We start from the raw sequence: 21,018 nt of genomic DNA on the forward strand, positions 1-21,018 counted from the left end.
CAAACAGTCCCTGTACAACGAGTTGGGTAGCACAGTAGGAAAATGACTCAAGCCAAGATCTCTGTCTGCCCCTTATATTCTATTAAGAAAGATTTGACATACTTAGTAGGTGTTATAGGCAGGATTCCAAACTAGGCAATTTAGCTCCAGAGTCCCCAGGCACTTAATGGCCGAAGGCATAAGTGGTAAGGGCAATAAGAGAAGTGGCAACTGAGTACTACATGGGAGCAGAAAGAGAGAGGCAGCAGATGACATTCTGCCTGGAGGGAATAAGGAAAGCTTCAGAGAATAAGGAAGGCTTCACAGGGAGGTGCATTTAAACTGAGCTTGTATATAAGGGGAAATTTTGATAGAAGGAAAATAGAATGTGATGGATGGAAAAACCCCACCTAAAATGCTTTTGGCGAAATCAGAAAGTTTTGGCTTATATGTCTGAAAAATCTAGGGATAGTTCTGGCTTTGAGCTCAGTTTGATCCGGGCTCTCTAGTAGCATCATAGGAGGGGAAAGAAAACTTTTTTCTCTCCTCTTCTCAGTTCTCCAGCTGGAGCCCTAAAAAATAGACTCACACACACACACACACACACACACACACACACATTAACAAAAGAAAAACAGTTTATTAACATATGCAGCATACATATATACATATAGGAGAAACTCAGGTATGAGAAACTCAAATGGGTGGTTAGAACTTGGGGTTTATAATAGCATCTTAACAAAAAACAATAAATTTGTAGAGAACTGACAAGACAATGGAAAAGGTTTTAGGCGAAGAGCAGCAAACTGCGGGAAGGTAAAAATGTGGGGAAAACTGATAGAGGAAGGTTTGTTTGTGCAAGTCTATCTCAGTGCCAACTTTCCATCTTCTTTATGGCCATAAAACTTCCTCAAGAGAGGGAATTTATGGCAGTCTTCATTTCTCAGAAATTTCTGCTATTAGTCAGATAAGGAAAGCTCCAAGAAGGCTTCTTGCTGCATCTGTTGATTCTCGTTTTCCTCCAACTCAAAATAATCCTATGCCAAAGTGGCTTATTTGGGGTGGCATGTTTTGATCCCCATAGCATCTTCTGGCCCTGGTTTCTCATTCTCTCTTACCTCTGCTTTCTGCCACCTTGGTCCCACCCTCGTGCCCCACCCTTCATAACTAATATGAAAGGGCCTTCTTCTCCTAGTAGCAAGGCGGCCATAGCAGTCCAATGGCTGGGCAGACTGTCTTCAGAACTGCATTCTTTATCACTGTACCAGAGACTGTATAGAGCTTAGAGCTGAGACTTTATCCTGAGAAGTGTTTGTGTGGAAATAATAAATCAATTGCCCATATGTTTCTGTACCCCAATATTGGAAATCCTGTATTCAGTAGTCTTAATTTGCCTTCATACTTGCTCCAGCCTCAGCTACTTTGGCCTATATGGGCATCTGGGTAGACGAGGACTGAACCTATTTGACCAGTTATTAATCTGCAAATCCAAAATGGTTCCAGAATCTCATCCCCCAACATTTAGAGCCATTAAATGGGAAACCAAAGGACCTGTCAATAAATTCTGAAGGTCTTCTAGTAGCAAGGCAAACCAAGTAATCAAGACTTGTGACAAATTTGCAGACAAAACGATAGAGGAAATTGCTTGAGAATTGAGTTTGATGACCTAAAGTTAGACTTTCAGAATTAGGTTTGTTGAGTTAAAAGGTAAAATTGTGCATGGTAGGATTCTGTAACTAGTTTTTATTTGCTCATTTTGTACACACTAAACACCTAATAAAGCCAGATTAGTCCATCTTAAAGATTTTCAATGGCCCTAATTGTTTTTCTCTAGTTGCATAATAGTTTTGTCTCATCTACAGAGAGGAACCCCAATCTACTAAAATTTTCTCATTCCATGAACAGGGAACTACTTAAACGCATGAGGACTCTGCCAAGTGCTGAAGATACAGTTCCCTGACATTTGATGGGGGCAAACCAAGGAGGAAGGAATGACTGGGTACCACTGAACCACAGTTAACAGTAACTTCCGAGGCTTAGTTCAAATTTCAGAACACATCTCCCTCCTTATTGTAATAAGAGTCTGTCATCTGGCACTATTTGATGATTTCCTTTAAATGATGACCAGAGTCCAGGGCCCAACTCCTAAGCAAACAGTTTTTTCCTTCGTCTAGCATTTAGAACTGGAATTGATTTGTAATCCTGGCTGTCTCATAATCTCTGCCACTGCTTTGTTCACAGAGAGTTTCAAGGAGGGTGATGGCTGGGGGTGCTGGCTCTGAACTCACAAGACCTGGATTTGATTCCCCGTTCCATCACTTACCAGCTGTGTAAACAGGGCAAGTATCTTACCTCTCTAAAACTCGGCTTACCCAAGTATAAAATAGAGATTACAACAGTACCCAATTAATAGGGTATTGCTTTAGGGTTATTAAATAATATGAATGGGATAAGAAATATACCACTTTGGCATAAAAATTATTTTGGGTTGAAGGCAATCGAGAAACAACCTACACTGAACTTGCCTAAAAGCAGAGAATCGATTTCTCTTTGTGGAGGGGTTCCCCCTGCACCACACTCCTGTACCAAAGGGAAGAATGACTCTTCATCACTGGAGACAACTCTAGACTCTCATAGGCCCAGAGATGGCACTGAGAAGAATCTGCATTACTAGAATGAACGACCTTTATGTTCCATTAGTTTCCCTCATATGTTTACTTTCTCACAATTTATTGCGGCTAACAAGTTCAAATCCTTTTTCTTTTGTCTTTTTGTGTCTCCACGCTTATCATTCTTTGTTAAAATGGTACGTAAGCCTGCAGGTATGACCTCCTCTTTGGAGTTTTTACTGCATGTCTGTGAGACCTTCAATATTCAAGTGAAATAAACTTTTTTCTATCACTAATCTGCCTTCCATCAGTTTATTTTTCAGGGCCCCAGCCACTGAACGTAAGGTAGAAGGTAAAGCAAAAAGTTTTTTTCTCCCCCCCCAAAATATCACATATCGTAGCATGTGCTTAAGGTAAAGCAAAAAAATTTTTTTTCTTCCCCAAAATATCACATATCATGGCACGTGCTTAATAAATGTTGGTCGTTTCTTCATGACCAAGAAATATAGAGCATTGGAAGTTACAGACATTATTCTGAATTCATTTTTGGCTAATCCAACTTTTTCCTAAAGGTGGCCTCTAAGTTAGCTTCAGCATACTAAGAAGAAAATTATTATTATTTTTTTATAACATTATGCAAAAAGAACATTTATTGGGAAGTGTGTACTGAACCACCAGTGTAACCTAAGCACAATCACTATCCCTATTTCACCAAGACTCAGAGATGTGAAATCACTTCTCACAGTTACATGACCTGCATGGTTAGTTGTGACATTGTACTACCTCCCTGGTGACGGAGTTGAAGACAGACTAGAAGAGAAGATTAGAATTTACAGAAGTGGTCTCTTGTTGAACAATGCCTTGCATTTAGCCAGTAGTTAAATATTTGCTGAATAAATGATTGACATGAAATAATATTAAATGAACAGCCAAGGAGGCCAATTCTTCTGGCCACAGCTCTTGAACCATTTCAATATTATCAGAAAGGGCCAACTGTTTAATCCACCCAAAACTTTGTAGATATTGATTTCCCATCCATTTCCCTTTAAGGCATCTTCTATCAAATAATCGCATGAAATTGCTCTGTGTGTCACATTATGATTTAAATTTTTCTCTTCCTCCTCCCCCCATACAATCTAGATGATAAACCAGCTGGCTGAGTAGATCAAAATTCTTTTCTGCTCCACTCTTAATGCAGCTCTGTGGCTTTGTTCTGTAAGCAAGACCGGATGGAGTATTTCCGAAACAGCAGTGAAATCTCTTGGAACAAAATGGGATCGCTTTTGTAACCATTCTGCCCCAAAGCGCATTTATAAGCAAGTACGTTCCACGTTATCCCTTCCAATTTCTCATTTCCTGGGCCAAATGGTTCAGGTTCATTCAGATTAAAGACTTCCATTAGCAGTTAAGTCTCCTCTGTCCTTGACACTGTAATTAAGACAGATGAGACTGTGTGACCCTGGACTATATTTCTACTCAGGTCAGAATTTAGTCTGATTGCCTGAGGAACCTCCATAAATGTTAATAGAGAACCCCAACGTTTCTTTCAGTTCTCTGGAGAGCAATTTCAAACAAAATATTGCTTTACTTATGACTTGAGTAAGTTGAGTAATTAGACCACAATTTGGCAAATTACATTCCATTAGGAAGTACTGCAGTTTTGGAAAGCTGAGCTAGAGAGGTCACCTCGAGAGGTAATATGGTCATTCTTGAATATCCTCAGAATGGTGAAAAGTTGGTCATGTCAGAAATATCACCCTCAGAACTGGGCAACTGGGTCCCTGCCATGGGCCTACTATGGCCTTCCTCTGGACAAACTGTTCTTTACACAGTGAGGATTCCGTAACACCAAGGAGATGTGCCCACCCCAAGGTCAACCCTTCCTTCCCAGACATCTCCACCAATTGGCCTGTACAAAATGCCCAGTCCTGCTTGGGCCTCTTCCTTGGGTCTGTTTTCCCAAAGATGCACACCTACGGGCCTGAGAAAGGGTCAAGGAGTGGTTATTGGGCAAGCAGGGACTGGGACAGACCTTGGACTTGGTGACTGGGGTATCCTTGTGGATGCTCACATAGCCACTGATGTGAAGGTTAGAGTGGTCCGTGGGAAGAAAAGGGAATGAAGGGTAAGACACAAGCTTGAGTCTTCCATTTGTATTTTCACCCTGGGCTCTGCAAATGAGCAGGCTTGCTAGGAGGAAAGGGGGTGAATTAGCTGGATCATCTCAAATTTGTAGATAACTAAATTAATTTTGTTAGTGCACCATAACTTACTAGCTCTCTGGTGGCCAGGTTCATGCAAACCCACCACTTAAGCATGTGGCGCACAAACAGAAGGAAAGTTCATTTGCAATGAGAACCAAAGCTGCGAGGCCAACTGAGATGTTCATGTTGATCAGTTGTTCCCTAACGGAAACTCTGTATGTAAAGTCAGATTATAATCAGATGTATTCTTGGCAAATACAGAGTCAGAGGAAAGGGAGGTAAGAGCAAGGCCCATGCTTCAAATTGTTATCCTCGGATATCCATATCCAAGTTTGGGGATACACCTATCAAATGGACCCAGAGCTTACAATGCCAGCTTATCGGCTTCTCCTAAGAACAATGCTTAGGACAACTTTCAAACTTTGGATCTTCCACAGACCACTCCCACTTGGTTTGTGAGCCACAATTCTGTCTTTACACATATTAATTCCAATAATTAGTCAAACATTTCTTTTTTATTTTAGATAAGATTTAAATACACTTTTAGGCTTTGTTTTTCCTGTTTGAAATTCTCATCTTTTAAAATAAAAATCTCAGTTGATGCTTTATCAGATTAGATACTAGTAACAAGCCTGGAAGAAGGTCTAGGAGTCTCGATTGGCCATGAGAAGACTGACTGTTTTATAAATCTTTTGAGAGCTAGTCCCATCCCTAGTAGGGACGTGAAACAGAAATTCTCAGTTTTTTTATTAAAATTACTTATCAACATTTTTTTTCATGTTCTTGACTTATGATCTGGAGTAACTTGCATTGTTTATGGTAAATGAAGTTTTTCTATATCGGGTTTGAAAGCAAAAATGCAACAGAAATGGTCTGCAAGCTTCCCTTCATTCCTTCCCTGCCACTTCCTCCACCCATCATTACCTTTTACTATGTCTCTAGACAAAAGAAACAAACGAACAAAAAAAGAAGCATTCTAGGGTGGCTCTAAGCCTCATAGAAATAAAAATAAAATCTGGCAAATAATATTTATCTAGTGATATCTCCTCATATATCCCCATCTCAAAGTTTAAAATATGTTCTGATGTGTATACTCAAAGCCTTAAATAAGTCAGAGAGGATTTAAAAAAATCCAGAGAAGATTAGCGTGAGTGTGTGTGTGTGTGTGTGTGTGCGCGCGCGGGTGTGCATGCAAATGTTTTAATTCCCTTTGTGTTTGCCACTTCAGGAGATCTATGATAGAGGCTAGAATGTAACTGCTGGTAGATCTTTGTCTTTTCTCAACTAGTGACAAGGAAAGGAGAGGTAGGAGGACACAGTCAAATGGGTACCTAATGGTTAAACACAGGGTGAGTGATTTCAAGTTTTGTGAGCCAAATGATAGATTTCTGAATAAAATCAACATTTCGATGGTCCGAATGTACATGGCATATTTATGAAGAGAACAAAAACCCCCACTGTGACTCCTGACTTAGTGTCCACATCTGCACTATGGTAAGATTTTACAGCATGCAATATCTAAAGATCTCAGAAAACTCTTTCCAAGCTCCAGATTACCTCTTGTCTTTATTTATGTTGCCCTCTCTTCTTGCTATCTCTAAATCCTACTTTTGACTCTAAGGCCATTCATTATAAGGCCTCACATTTTGCTGCTCGATGAGGTTGGGCAGAAGCCAGAGGGAATCAATCTAGATTAATGTGCTGCCAGAAGAGGCACTGGTAGTGGAGGCATTTATTGACCACAAGACCAGGCAAATTTTGGTCATTGGCCTAATAAAGTAAGGAGAATGTGCGGCCAATGGAAAACGTCCCAACAGCTTCAAGAAACACCCCAGATGACAACAACAACAACAACAACAAACATTTACAGAAAACATAATCCTACTTCTAGGCTCAACAATGAATGACATTTGCTTTCAGAATAATGAAAACATGGAATACAGATGGTTACAAAATTTTGATACAAATATGCTGCAGGACAGGATAGAAGGCAAGGGAGCTGAAATTCTCATGTACCTGAATATTGATGAACAGTAGCAGCATATGCATATTATTTAGAAACATGAACCCAGTTCAAAATAAAGAGCTGAAAGAGTAGAAAACAGCCATCTCTGGAGAGTAGAATGAGTGTGCAGGAGAGAACTGCAGCTTCGGGGATAAGCTTATTAGTCCCATTCAACTTCCGAAATCACATGCATGTATTACTCAGATAAAACAACATTTTTAGAAATTAAAGTTTGTCCAATTCCACAAATCCATGCATTGAGAAGTCAATATTACCACCGTCTCATTTCCTGTGTAAAGGCAAAGGATCGCAGCATCTTTCATCTCTCAGGGTCCACAACATGGGCCCTTTATCCTGTGCAATCTAAAAGCACTGCAACTGGAGCAGTGATTCTCCTAGACTACGAAGGCCTGTTTTCAACATTCCTGAGTTTCCTGCGCACACGGGCTTCAGGTACAGGAGATATTATTGGTAGTATTGTTGAAGGAAGAAATATTGGATAACGCTGCAATAATGCTCAATAAGAGACAAACACTCACAATAAGAGGCTTAGTTTGTAAGGGAATGCACCCCTTAAATGGCCACCAATGACCATAAATTAGCATTCTAAATGAAGAGGAAAACAAAGCAGTGAAACATTAAGCAACTCTTAGTTTGTCAAGATGGATAATAGCCTCTTGGGAGTTTATACAATTCCTCTCCTGAATTCATTTGCACTTCTTCATTGTTTATTTTGCACATACCTGGCTTCACAGACGTAATAAAAGATTTTGATTTCACTCTGTGCTTATCCCTTAGTTACACACCAGATGCCTTACCTGAAACTTGAACACTTGGGAGAGGCTGCTTCAAACAAAAGTACTGAAGCTCAGAACCAGAGAGGTCCCTGGAGATAAATGCTTTTAAATCCAGTGGAAATAGAGAACTGCAGAATGAAGCAGAAGGGCGGGCTACAAATCAGCACCCCACCCACAAACCCAGGGTAACCAGATTCCTCACTGTCCATGGGGATAGATGCTAAGTGCATTAACTTCAGCCAGGTAAACTATGCTGATTCTAAAACCAACAGTCTCTGGGTGCAGTTGGAAACTCATGCTTAGAGAGAGCACTACCAAGCACTGGGTTCTAAGAGCATCCCATATGTGCATGCCAGGTACCCATTTAACCAGTTCTGCATCACCTGTGGCTTAACTCCAGGCCCTTGCCTTTCCATCCACGCTCCCATGCTCCTCCAGGCCAAGAAGACAATAGGGAAAGAAGATACTGTTTGGTGGCTAATGCAATCAATGCTATCCATGGAACAGTTTAAAATATCAAAGAACTATTACAGACCCAGAGTGGCAGTGAGTGGGATGAACATGCACTCGCACTCATTATAATAGAATAGAAAGCAGAGGGTCTGTGTTCAGTTATCAGCTCCACTACTTCCCATCTCATACCATTAGTCTAGTTATTAACTGGTAAGCATCTGCTGCATAGCAAGGGTTCCATAATTGTTTGATAATGGATGTGCAAATCGCTTAAGCTTTTTGGGCCTCTATGGCTCTATGTTAAAAATAAGGAGGTTGGCATGATCGGTAATTGTGATGGTCACTATTTATTGAGCACTTACTATGTGCTGAGCACTGTTGTGAATTAATTAAATCTTTTAGTTGTCACAAAGCCATATTATCTCTTTTTAACATACAAGGAAATCAAAGCATAGAGAGGCTAAGTAGCTGGCTCAAAGTTACTCTTTTGGTAAGATGCAGAACCAGGATTCAAAACTTACAAGGCCACGTGCTTACCTACTTCGTTTTGTCAACTTCTAGCTCATACTATTATTATTCACACTTAGTTAATTTTTATTATCAATGGGAAAATATTTAATCTCTTATCCCAATTCTATATGGACTGCCTATTTTACTTCTCATTGATTGACCCATCAATACTTGAGCTTCTAAACATCACTGAAAAGCCTGTATTTATAATTCCAATATAGAAATCAGGAATTGTATACCTACCTATAGATAAAATATGAAGGGGAGAGGGATAGAAAATATGTTCCATGACAGAATTACCAATCGAAACATGTTACAAGGAACTTAAAGGAGCAAACCTAACAAGATATGAGGAACAGGAGTACACTCAGCAGTGGACTGCTGAACCAGCTCTCTGAAATCGAAAGTTCTGATAGGTAATTTCCCTGAGTAACATCAAGTACCAAAGGCCAGTGGGTGGAGAGGAGCCTAGGTCACGTCGGAGGGAAAACACAGGACTTGAATCTAATGACTGAGTGTCGTTCTTACCAGCTGCACAGTCCCAGGCAAGTCTGCTTACCTCACTGAGCCTGCCTGCATTTCTGTGAAATGGGGAAGTGTCGAGTACCTCACAGGCTTGTCATGAGGCCTGAACGGGTTGACATAGGAAAATACTTGGCAAACTCTTTAAGACTTGCCACTCAAAGTGGGTCCCCAGACCAGTAGCACCAACATCACTTAGGAGTTTGTTAGTAAAGAAAATTCTCAGGCCCCACCCCAGACCTACTGAGTCAGAACCTGCATTTCATCAGGATAGCCAAATTAGTTGTATATATGTTCAAGTTTGAGAAGCTCTGCTCTAAGGCACTGAGCAAATACAGCCTGTTATAATTTGGGGCTCTGTTTTCCTTTCATTTGCTGCCAGTGAAATACAACAGGACCGAGCTGAAAGGACTGGGCTTTCTCAAAGGCTTCCTTATCCTCCTTCCCTGAGTCTTGATGAGTTTACCAGGTTCGTCTGAGCAGTAGTTTTCTTTGCTCAGGAAAGGACCACTTGAGAAAGGCATTGTTTTGTAACATCCTTGGCCATTTTGGAGGTAAACCTGCATATACAAAACTGTCTCAGCTCTGGGAAAGATTGGTAAATATGAGACTGAAAATAAGCAGCTGCCAAAGTGGAGTTGGAGTGGACTTTAATCTTTCCTGCTCAAGGTTCCTGAGAGCAACGGTTAAAGGAAGCAAGTTAGAGTAGGAGGGCCCCTTGTCATAAATACATCTTTTATTAGATCCCTGTTGTGTGTTGGGTTAAATATTCTATCAGCCTCCTAATTGTTAAAAGATCTTTAATATATCTGTGAACCTATTACAACACTGGGGGTTAAACAGATAGGATCCCTAAGGACCCATTGACATTTGGCTTGTGACAGGGTTCAGGACATGCTACCCTAAAATATAGCACCTTGAATATATTAAGGTGAAGGAGTTTGAGAAAACATCAAAAAGGACCTCTTACCCCCAAGTGGCCCTTCTTTTCTGAAACAGGTCACAGAACTTCCATGCGAGAGGTGCCCTTCGATACCCTGAGGAAAGGAGGGTCCTTATCTCTGAAGACAAAGGGACATCACTGAGAAGAATCTGAACAAACAGGCCTCGCTAATGTTCCCTCAGTTTAGACACACTCATACACTTTGACCTATGATATTTTTGCACAACTGTCCACTCTTCAACAAACCTAGCATAAAAATACTCAGCAACTTCGGCTCTTTATTTCCTTATGAAAGCACCCCTGTCACATAACATTTATACTAAATAAATTTGTATGTTGTTCTTCTGCTAATCTATCTTTCTCAGTTTCATTTTCAAACTCAACCAGGGACTTTAAGATGATCAAGAAAATTTTTTTTCCTCCCTTACACTAGCTTAACTCCTTTTTATGTACACAGACCCACACATATAACATCATTCCTTCTTTTTACCTTTTTTCGTTATTATTTTCTCTATCTTCCATTCCCCGGGTCAAAAATTAATCACATGAATATTTTAATAACCTGTCAAAATGCCATAATGGAAATGGAATGATTCCATTTGTAAATCACTATGTACAAAAAAAAAAAAAAAAAAAAAAATTCTTTGCATTTCAAAAGTGTTTTAAATAGATGTCCTAAATTTGGTTTGTTTAAGAAACAGTTTGTTCCAGAAAGCCTATGACTAACATTTGAATGAACAACTAAAACACACTAAAAAAGTATTAGTCCACAGACTTAAATAATTGTGCATTGTTCTGAAACATCAAAGGTCAGAGATCTGTGCTATGTAGAAGTGGGTCAGGGTGGAGAACGTCTTGATTGAAGACTACACCAGGTGGGCTTATGTGCTCCTTAGGAGTAGTGCTATTTTAACTTTTTTGTTTGTTTGGTTTTGCTCTTGCCACAAAGAAAAAGGAAGCCAATATATTGGAAAGGCCAAAAACACCCTCTCCTGGAAAAGTGAGTTTCCGGGGAGGACTTGGTCATCAAGACCATTCTGGGCCCAGGAACATGGGAGCTGAGGTACAGCTGTGTGTGGCCTGGAATACAACTTCGTTTCCCAAAAGTTTAATACGAGTTGGTTTTACTCTATCTCAGAAGTGGGATTATATAAAGCATTATTAGATAACAGTGGAAAATCTGTCAGAGGTGCCCATACATTTCTATATACCTGCCCACGTTTTGTTCTAAAACCTGCATTCACCTAGGATTTAAGCATGTCTGGCCATGGAGTGAGTCCCTAGAGTCTTTAAATGAGAGACTCAGGAGCTCATCCTAGAGGAAGCAAGTAGAGGTCTACAAGTTTGGTCCTAGGACAAAAAGCAGCTTTCTGAGAGATGTTTCTAACATAGTAAAGTACAACTTTCAGACCATTCCCTGATCCATGGTGCATGAATTTAAACAAGGCCAACTCCTTGGTAGAAAAGTTTGCCAAAACGATGCTGCCTCAGCACAAACTCCGTGGAGGACAAGCACTGGCATCATTAGACCCAGCACCTCTGGGGGCACTGGTGCAGACAGAGCCGTCAACACAGGTTTGGCAGAGGCTGCCAACATGCAGACACTGATGGCCAGTAGCAGCAGCTCTTTGGGGCATCTTTGGCAGGTGTTGGTGTTTAGTGGCGAGCCACTAAATTTGGCAGTGGTAGGGACCAGAGATAACTCCCTGAGAGGCCACAAAAAAGAAAAAGAGAATGGCAATTGTCGCATCACAACTATGGATGACTGCCATGCATAAATGACACTGAGAATTATTTAAGGTAGAATTTGAGACTGGTGGGATTGGTGGGGAGAAGGTGGGTTCTGCACAGCAGGTTATATTAGAGACAAAGAAATGTAATTTTGCGACTGTATTAATGAACTCCTGTTTCCCTCTCACCACCTCAAGACTAGTGGGATATGGGAAGCCAAAGATGGAACAGAAAAATCTAAGTTTGCGGAAGTGTGAGGTATAAAACTGAGATTCAGCCATCCATGATGCTTACAGACAGCCCAGGTGGGACACTTTATAACAAGACAAAACTATTTGGTTGGCGTCATTTACTACTCAAACTTATAAATATGTATATATAATTTGGTTGCATTCTATTTTAGTTTTTAATTCTCTTTTCTCTTCTAGACACAATGGCACTGCTCGTCTCAGCTATAATGTTATATGTCAATCATACCGCAATTTAAATAAATCAACAAAATTGTAAAAATTAAAATAAAATGGATATTATCAAAAAGATGATAGTACTATAGTACTATCAGCTACTGCCAAAGCCTCTGCAGCTACTGATGAGCCTCGTATATACCCCAAACACAGGGTTCACCATTTTCCAACTGTTTTCCTTTGAACTTTTCCGAATAGAATTCTCACTCTCATTTGCTTCTTCGTTAATGGATAGCAACACATTGTTCAAGATCCACAGTTATATGAAATGAGAATGGTAATAATTTCTATCTGTCAGAAATATAGAGATCAAATGAGATAAAGAGGCTATACTGAAGATACTTATCATTTCCTTTCCTCCCACATTCACTTTTTAAAGATTGTATCCAACACTACAGGGGAAGCCTTGCAAACCACACAACGCTTTGACCTGCAACAGCTGATTAAATCACAGGTAGACAGCTGAATCAGGTTGGATGAGTCAGATTCTCTTTCATAGGAACTTTAAATTTGAGAGACTGAGTCCTGTCGCCCTGGAAAACCAAGGAGGAAGTTGCTGGAGACTTGGGGTCCAAGACTACATTTTGGGATTGCAAGCAAATGAATGAACAGAGAAGCTGGTCTACAGAAGGAAGACTGAAATGGCCTTGCAGAGAGAAGCAGGCAAGGTGCTGTGCAGTCCCCAAAAGAGAAAGAGAGTTGATGGGAGAAAGTTCTGGTAACTGTCTAGTTCCTATGAAGCTCAACTCAAATGTACGTCCTACACTCGGTAAGTAATTCTTCTATGCTATAATATAATAAATCCATCATTCTTAAGTTACTTTAAGTTTTTGTTCCTTGTAAAAAAAAATTTTTCAGATTATTAAATGGAAACACCATACAAATATGAGATTAGTTTTGTCTTTGATTGTCACTTAAGATATACCAGCCATTAGGGAAAGGAGGAATGGGTAAGCAACCTGGCTTGACAGGCAAGAGCAGCCCCAGTTGTCACCTTCCAAACCCTAAAGATGTGACCAACACCCTCATAAATAATGTGTCAGTATCTGGAGTCAGCCAGTTGAGTATCCTGTGTGGAAAACGTTCAAAGGTTCTTGATAAGGGCTAGTGTTCATCAGAATTCTTTTGGCTATGTGGCAGACTCCGAATTTGGTTTAGCTAGAGCAAAGCATAAATGTTTTAGCTCACTTAACTGCTAAGTCCATGGAGTGGGGTGGGACATATCTAGCTTAGAAATTTGTCCTCATATCTGTACTCCACCTTCCTTTGCGTTAGCTTCATTCTCAGCCAGGCAATCCGCTGCGATGGTCAGATGGCCCCGAGTATTCCAAGGCTTTCTCCTACCAACTTAATAACTGCTTATAGTTTCAAACTCCCAGGGATGCTTCTGATTGGCCTGGTTTGGGTCAGATGCTTACCTCTAAACCAACCACTGTTTCCAAGGGCATGTAATATTTTCTTTGCTCGGGTCTGGGTCACACGTCCTTCCCTGGGGTGAGGGAATGGTGTCAGCTTCACCTGATCCGTAGAGATTGACAGCTGGGGCAAGATTGTTTGCCAAAATAAATAGAAGGGGTACTGTTACCAAAACAATAGGGAAGACATGCTAGGAGGGTTTTTAAGAGATACTCCTAGCTCTCACCATGAGCACTGAGACTTAAAAATGAGAAGGTAACTTTCTTTAGAAAGGAAAACCTCTTTATATTAAAATGGACAGAGTGACTAAAAGATTTGTGGGCATATGATGCATACAACCAGCCCTTGTCCACTGTACAAATATTTACCAAGCACCTACAACACAGGAAGAGGTACCTGTTGATGAGTTAATCACTGTCCTGAGGCTCAGTCTCCCCACCCAGAATCTTAGTGCCAGTTCTTGAGTCATCCCATGCCCCACCCAACGTGTTTTGCTTTTCCCACAGTTTCCTTGAATCTCCTGGGACAAATGGCTGACTCTCGGAGCTGAGGAAAAGAGGGGACATCTCTCAGGGACAAGAGTTATTCTCCTGTAAGCAAAGCTAGCAGAAGAGCTAGCTCAGGTGGGTGGGGAGGGTAATTATTCACTTTGCGGTTCCTGGGACACTTAAAATTAGATTCTTTCTTACTAAAAAATGATTCATATATAAATTCTACTTTTTCCCATTTCTCTGTTTAAACACACGCGCGTGCGCGCGCGCACACACACACACACACACACACACACACACGATCCTCTTATCATCCTTTTGGATCCAAATAGCTCAGATGTCTCTTCCTTCTTGAAACATTCCTCTTTCTTCCCTTCCATTCTTTTTCTCACTTACCTGAGAAGCAGAATTTATCACTCCTTCTCTGTACTTTCACAGCACAATGTCAATGCCACAAGTACAGTGCTTTTTACATTGTGTGATGGCTAACTGTGTGTTTGTTTGGCTGGTCCACCAGGTGGTGGATGCCGCAAAGAGGTCAGGAATGATGCCATGCCTCTCTTTCTTGTACCCTAGCACCACATACAGACTCTGGCACGTAGGAAGTCCTCCCCCAGTGGCTGAGTAAGTGAGAGAGTAAGTGAGTGAAAGTGAACAAACTGTTACAGAGCTTGGGAATCGAATACGTGAAAGATCTAGTGGAGTTTTTTTTGTACAGGTAAATGCACCCTCTGTGAAGTACCTAACAGCCTTTTTCTTCCTAACATAAACTTGAGTAGCTTCTCCACTGTAAATAATTCCAGAGACTGGTTCTGAGAACCAAGAACATCTACACTAAAAATATGTTTTTCAGTAATTGCAGAATGACGAGCCTGAGCTCTTTCAATTCACTTCATGGGAAAACTACAGCAGCCTGATTATTGTTATAATGCATTTAATGTTTCAATATATTATGAAACATTCATTAAGTGATTTACAATTAATCTGCAATTAAGGTAGATACTTATGTGGAGGTGCTGTACAGAATAAAATTTAGCAGTATAAGTATAGACAATGAATAAAAGGCTATTGCTGATTATCGGGTTCTGGAATCCTCAAAGAGTTCATTTGATTTTCTAGTTTCTATTGGAAGTCATTTAGAGGTTCTTTAAATATGCTTAGAGAAGAGAATAATGGCATCTTAATATTCCAAAGAATAGCAATAAAAAAATTCACAGTGAAAGAGTGAAAAGAATTAAAATCTGTTTTAGTATGCCATCGTGCCATACTCCCTGGTAAATAAGAAGAAATGTTCCTGTTTATCCGCCTTTCACTCAATACATGTTTATTCAGCATTTATTGCATGCTGGGCAACATGTTTTCAGGTGAAGAAGATAGTGAGTGGAAATGTAAGTAACTTAAGCATCATGGAACTGAAATTCATTAAAAGAAATGAGAATTTCCAATTTCTTATTTTCGTGTTCAGAATAATGTCTTTGCAGGGACTGTTCCTAGTGGCTCTTGCATTCATACTGCACATTTATTCACTTTTTAAAGAGGTCTCATGTAAATATCTCATCTAGTGTTCATAATAACCCTTAGATCCAGTTTTGCAACCAGAAAAGTGAAGTCTCCAAGATGACACCAATGGCAAAGTATTGAGTCAGGACCATGGCCAACTTGCCTGGCTCTGAGTCTGGTTCTTTTTTCCAGTTATTCTGCATTTCAACAGAAAGTCAAACTGATGCTGCTAAAAATGACTTGAGAACTCAACTCTGGCAAAAATGGGTTATCAAGAATCTTTCTAAAATATGCTTTCATTTTATATGCGTGTGAGACCATAAAGAAATCGAAGAATTGAGACTGTGATTTCTGGCACCCATCCCTTCTTCCAATTACATGTCTTAAGAACTGACAAAGCTTTCCCATTCACAGAATTCAGCCAAGAAAAGATGAAATTATGTGCCGAAAACTTGGAAGTCTCCAAAGCTATGCTTCTACAAGCTTTAAGTAACCAGTCATGAAAAATACACTAGCTTCTAAATCCTCGGATACTTCTTAAGAGCTCAACTGGTTCTTTAGAATCAGATACAAAAATCAATGACACATGTCCTTGAAGAAATAAAAGCCAAAACACTTTCAGTTTTGCCAAGTTAAGATTTTGCTGAAGTGTTCCTAGGAGTGAGGTTGATATTTAGCATTCTTAAGGGAGCTGCTAAGCCTTGGTGCAATATAAATAGATGTAACTTATTGGCTGGTGACGGGAGATCCCATTCATCTCTGTCCATCTCCCTTCTCTCCATTCTGTATTATGACTAAATGCCTTATAATAAATTCTATCAGCTTACAAGGCCTAGTAAGTGTAAATATCATTTACCAGTGCCATTAACACATCAGTGCCTTTTTGGTGAGTCAATATCTGAGCCGATGGTCACTTGAAAACTACAAAGAATTGTGAAGAAAGAAAAAAATTTCCAAAATGTGAGTGATCTAATGCTATGGACTAAATCATCTTCCTAACAAATTTCTGTGTGGGAGCCCTAGTCTCCAGTGTGCGTGGACGCAAGGCCTTTGGGGAGTAATCAGGTGTAGATGAGGTTGTGAGGGTGGGGCTTCACAATGGGATTAGTGCCCTTGTAAGAAGAGACACCAAACAATTTGATTGCTTCATCTCTCTCTCCTCCTGCCTGCACTGAGTGAAGGCCACGTGAGGACACAGCAAGAGGCGGCTATTTGCAACTCAATGATAAAGGACTCCCAGTCTCCAGAACTGTGATAAATAAATTTTTGTTGTTTAAGCTATCCAGTCTTATTTTCTTTCTTTATGGCATCCCTTGCTGAATAAGATATATAGAATAGCGAGATGGGATGAAATTTAGCACTAGAAAACCTGGCTTACCTGTGGTCCTTGCTTAACCTTTCTGTGCCTCAGTTTTCTTGTCTGTAGAATGAGGAAATACAAATAGTTCCCCTCACTCCAGTGAGATGAGATTTATGAAAGTGCTTTGCAAATTGCCAAATGAATTGTTACATTGCTTTTGTCTTGAAAATCTTTAGTTTCATTATTTGAATACTGTGGTGTTGGGAATCGGCCACTAAAGTTGAAATTCAAAACGTGTATAGAAAAAAAATTTCAATTAAAATTTAAAAACAAGTAGGTTAAGATCATACAAAGTAATTTTGATTAAAAAAATGCTATAGAGTTGAAAACATGCATGTTAACTGTTTTAAGTAAATTTTTATGATTTGATTATTTAAAAAATCTGACAGAGCTTTCAAAATTTTGTTTGAGTTGCTTTATTAGAACTCATGGAAAATTACTGTAATTCTATTTGTTTCTTACACAATTGTTTTATATTTTATAGTATTTATATTATTTATGTTGTTTTATATTCTACAGTATTCTCTTTGATATTTGGGAACAATTAAATTGATATATAGAATCTAACAAATAATTGGCAAAGTAAGGAACTAAAATGCTTTGGCTTGAAGTAAAAAATGATACCTGTTTTTCAGGCTTGAACTTATCCTATGCTATCAGAAATGGCACAGGGTGGCGGTATATGATATTTCAGGCCAGCTTCTATGGACTTTTTTGCTGACTTTTTTAAAAATAAATGTTTTATTTTAGGACAAATTTAGATTTGTAGAAAAATTGCGAGGCTGGTGTACCAGTAAAACCCACACTTAGTTTCCCTGTTATAAATACCTTAACATTAGTATGGTATATCTGTCACAATAAATGAGCCAATATTTTACCTTACTGCTAAGTAAAGTCCATGCCCTTTTCAGATTTCCTTAGTTTTTATCTAATGTACTTTTTCAGTTCCAGGATACCACGTCATATTTGTTCATCATGCTTCTTTAAGCTCCTCTTGGCTGTGACTGTTTCTCAGACCTTCCTTGTTTCTGATGACCTCAACAATTTCAAGGAGTATTGGTCAGACATTTTGTAGAATGTCCCTCAGATGGAGTTTGTTGGATGTTTTTCTCATCGGACTAGGATTATGGGATTTGGAAAGGAAAACTCATGTAGACACTTTAATTACTTGAATTTGGGGACAGTCCAGTGGAGTCAGATAATTCTCTGATGTAAAGGAAAATCCTTTGTCCTGAAGCAGTGTGGTCCACAGTGGACAGCACACAACAGGGACAGTGCTGTAAGTACAAGAGAATCTTCCAGCAAAGTCTATTTTCCTCATAGGCTTAACTAATCTCAGAAAGCCACAGGTTACCACAGGTCTGTCTATTATTTTCAATTCCTTTTTCCTGAAGGCTTTCAGCACAACTCCTGTAGTAAGTTTCCGTGGGAAAAAGACTTCCATTTTTTTAGTGGAATTTAATGGGAAAATGGTATTTTTTTTAACAGAAATTCCCTTATGAGCAATAGCACTAAATTGCATAACCCTCGTATTATCCTTAACATAGTGCATGAATGAGAACATGAGATTTATGTGCTGAGGAGAACTCTTGCAAGTCTGAGCTGATAAGCATTCCTTTACCAGTAGAAGAGTCAAATTGATGGAGTCTCTCCCACACCAAGCACCTAGGATGCTGTTAAAAAATGGAATGGCAACTGCAGTGTTCATAGCTAGGTCATGCTGGGACAGGCTGATGCAACTCAGGAGAACCAAGTTTGAGTTTGAATCTAAGAAACTGAAGGAATCCTAAGATACTCCTACCAAGAATTAACTACCTTATTTTGTTTTCCACAAAGACTACACTGTTAGTAAAAGGGAAAAACATTTTCCAAATATAGAAAAAAATATAAACATTATATAATACAGCTGAATGTGTTTTATCTGAAGTTTGTTTTTTTTTTTTGTTTGTTTTATTTGGTTTGGTTTAGGTTTTGGTTTGATTTTTCCAGTTTTATTGAAATATAAAAAGACAATTAGTTGCTCGTATTTACATTGTACAATTCAATGATTTTTTTTCAATTATAGTTGGCATACAATAACATACCAGTTTCAGTTGTATAACATAGTGATCAGAGATCCACATAACTGGCAAAGCAACCACTCCACTAAATCTAGTACCTCACTTCCCCCTTAGTCATTTATTACATTATTAGCCATCTTCCCCACTCTATATTTCCATGTCTATTCTGAGATTATCCATTTGTATTTCTTAATCCTTTTGCCTTTTTTTGCCATCCTCCCAGGCTCCCTCCCATCGAGTCGCCCTCGAAATATTCTTTATATCTATGAGTTTATTTCCACTTTTGTCGTTGTTATTTTGTTCTTTAGATTCCACATGTACATGAAATCATGCGATATTTGTCTTTCTCTATCTGACCCATATCATTCAGCACAATACCTTCTAGGTCTATCAAGGCAATATCTTTTTCCATCCCCTTCCTTTTAGTCTGTGTGTGTCTTTTAATCTGAAGTGAGCCTCTTGTAGGCAGCATATGTAGGGGTCTTGTTTTCTTATCCATTCAGTCACTTATCTTTTGGTTGGAGCACTTAATTCTTTCCAATTTGAAGTACTTGATAGGAATGTAGTTATTACCATTTTTTATTCCTTTTTTTGATACATGTTTTTTCTTCTTAAAGAAGTCTTTCTCTTTCCTGTAATACTGGCTTGGTGTTAATAAATTCCCTTGGCTTATTTTTGTCTGGGAAGCTCTTTCCTTTGACTCTATGCTTTTTATAATTGATAAAAACGCCTTAATGTCTCTGAGTGTTTAGTTATTCAATTTCTTTGTACTTTCATGGTAATCTTTATAACGATTCTGCTCTGTGCTGGTATAACAATAATAGCTCATATTTACTTACAGCCTATCTGTTTTATACATTTTATCCCATTTAATCTTATCTGTTGTAGATACTAACTGTCCTCTTCTATAAATGAGAAAATTGAGGCTTAGAGAGTTAAATAACTTGCCTAAGTTTACACAGATAAAGTTAGAATTTGAATTCAAGACAAGGGCTTTTTGGCTCCAAAGTCTCAGCTCCTCCTGTGTTAAACTACCTTTATGTTAATAATTTATTTCAAAATGCCTTCTGTGAAAGAAAAGAATGTGTTTTGTTTTGTTTCTTTTCTTAATAGCTGTGGTCTCACCATTAATTTTTATCCACAAGAGACATGTTTAATAATATTTAAAAATAAAAAAGAAGATATATGATTACTACTGATTACTACTGTCAGGGTAAAAAAAAAAAAAATTGTCTCATCCTAATTGACAAAAGGGCCAATAGTTAGATAAAGGAAGGCCAGCCATTCAGCACCCTAGTTACCTGAAACCAGAGCTAGAGCAGCTTGAATCTCCGTGTTCTGAAATACAGTGTATTAATAGAAAATTTGAGGGATAGGAAGGCTGACAGATCAGGTGATCGGCATTGAAAAGATAATTTGCTACTCACAGTTCCCTAGAGCAGGGGACATGCCACGCCCCGGGAACCGCAGTGGGAGAGGGAGGGTCTGTGGGCAAGAGCCTTTATTGTGGTTTCCACAAGAGTGAATGGTTGAGACACCACGAACCAACTTAATATTGGTTCATGGAATATTTTCAGCAGGTTCTGAGATATAGAGGCTGTCCTTAGTCATCTGGTACGTGGCCCTGAGGTGATTAGGGCAGGTGGCATGTGAGAGCAGGACAAAGAAGGTGGTTGGGGTGTGGCCTCTGGATTAGATGATTTGTATTAAAAAAAAAAAAGTACTCTAGGCGAGTTATTTACTATCTCTAGGAATTGGCTAACCTGGGAAGTGTGGTCCCTCTAGGGTCAGCAAGACCCTAAGGTGTCAAAACATCAGAATATACAAAATAAAAGATGGTTAATGCACTCCAGCTAGAGGATTTCTGGCTCTTTTGGGTTGGGAAAGGCATAGAAACCTACCCATAAGCCACAGAGACAGATCCAAGGCTGATTCAGTCAGAAAGAACTAAGGTGCGTCTTAATGCCCTGTAAG

Source organism: Rousettus aegyptiacus, unplaced genomic scaffold (genome assembly GCF_014176215.1).
Source record: "Rousettus aegyptiacus isolate mRouAeg1 unplaced genomic scaffold, mRouAeg1.p scaffold_m13_p_2, whole genome shotgun sequence".
Classification (NCBI taxonomy): Eukaryota; Metazoa; Chordata; class Mammalia; order Chiroptera; family Pteropodidae; genus Rousettus; species Rousettus aegyptiacus.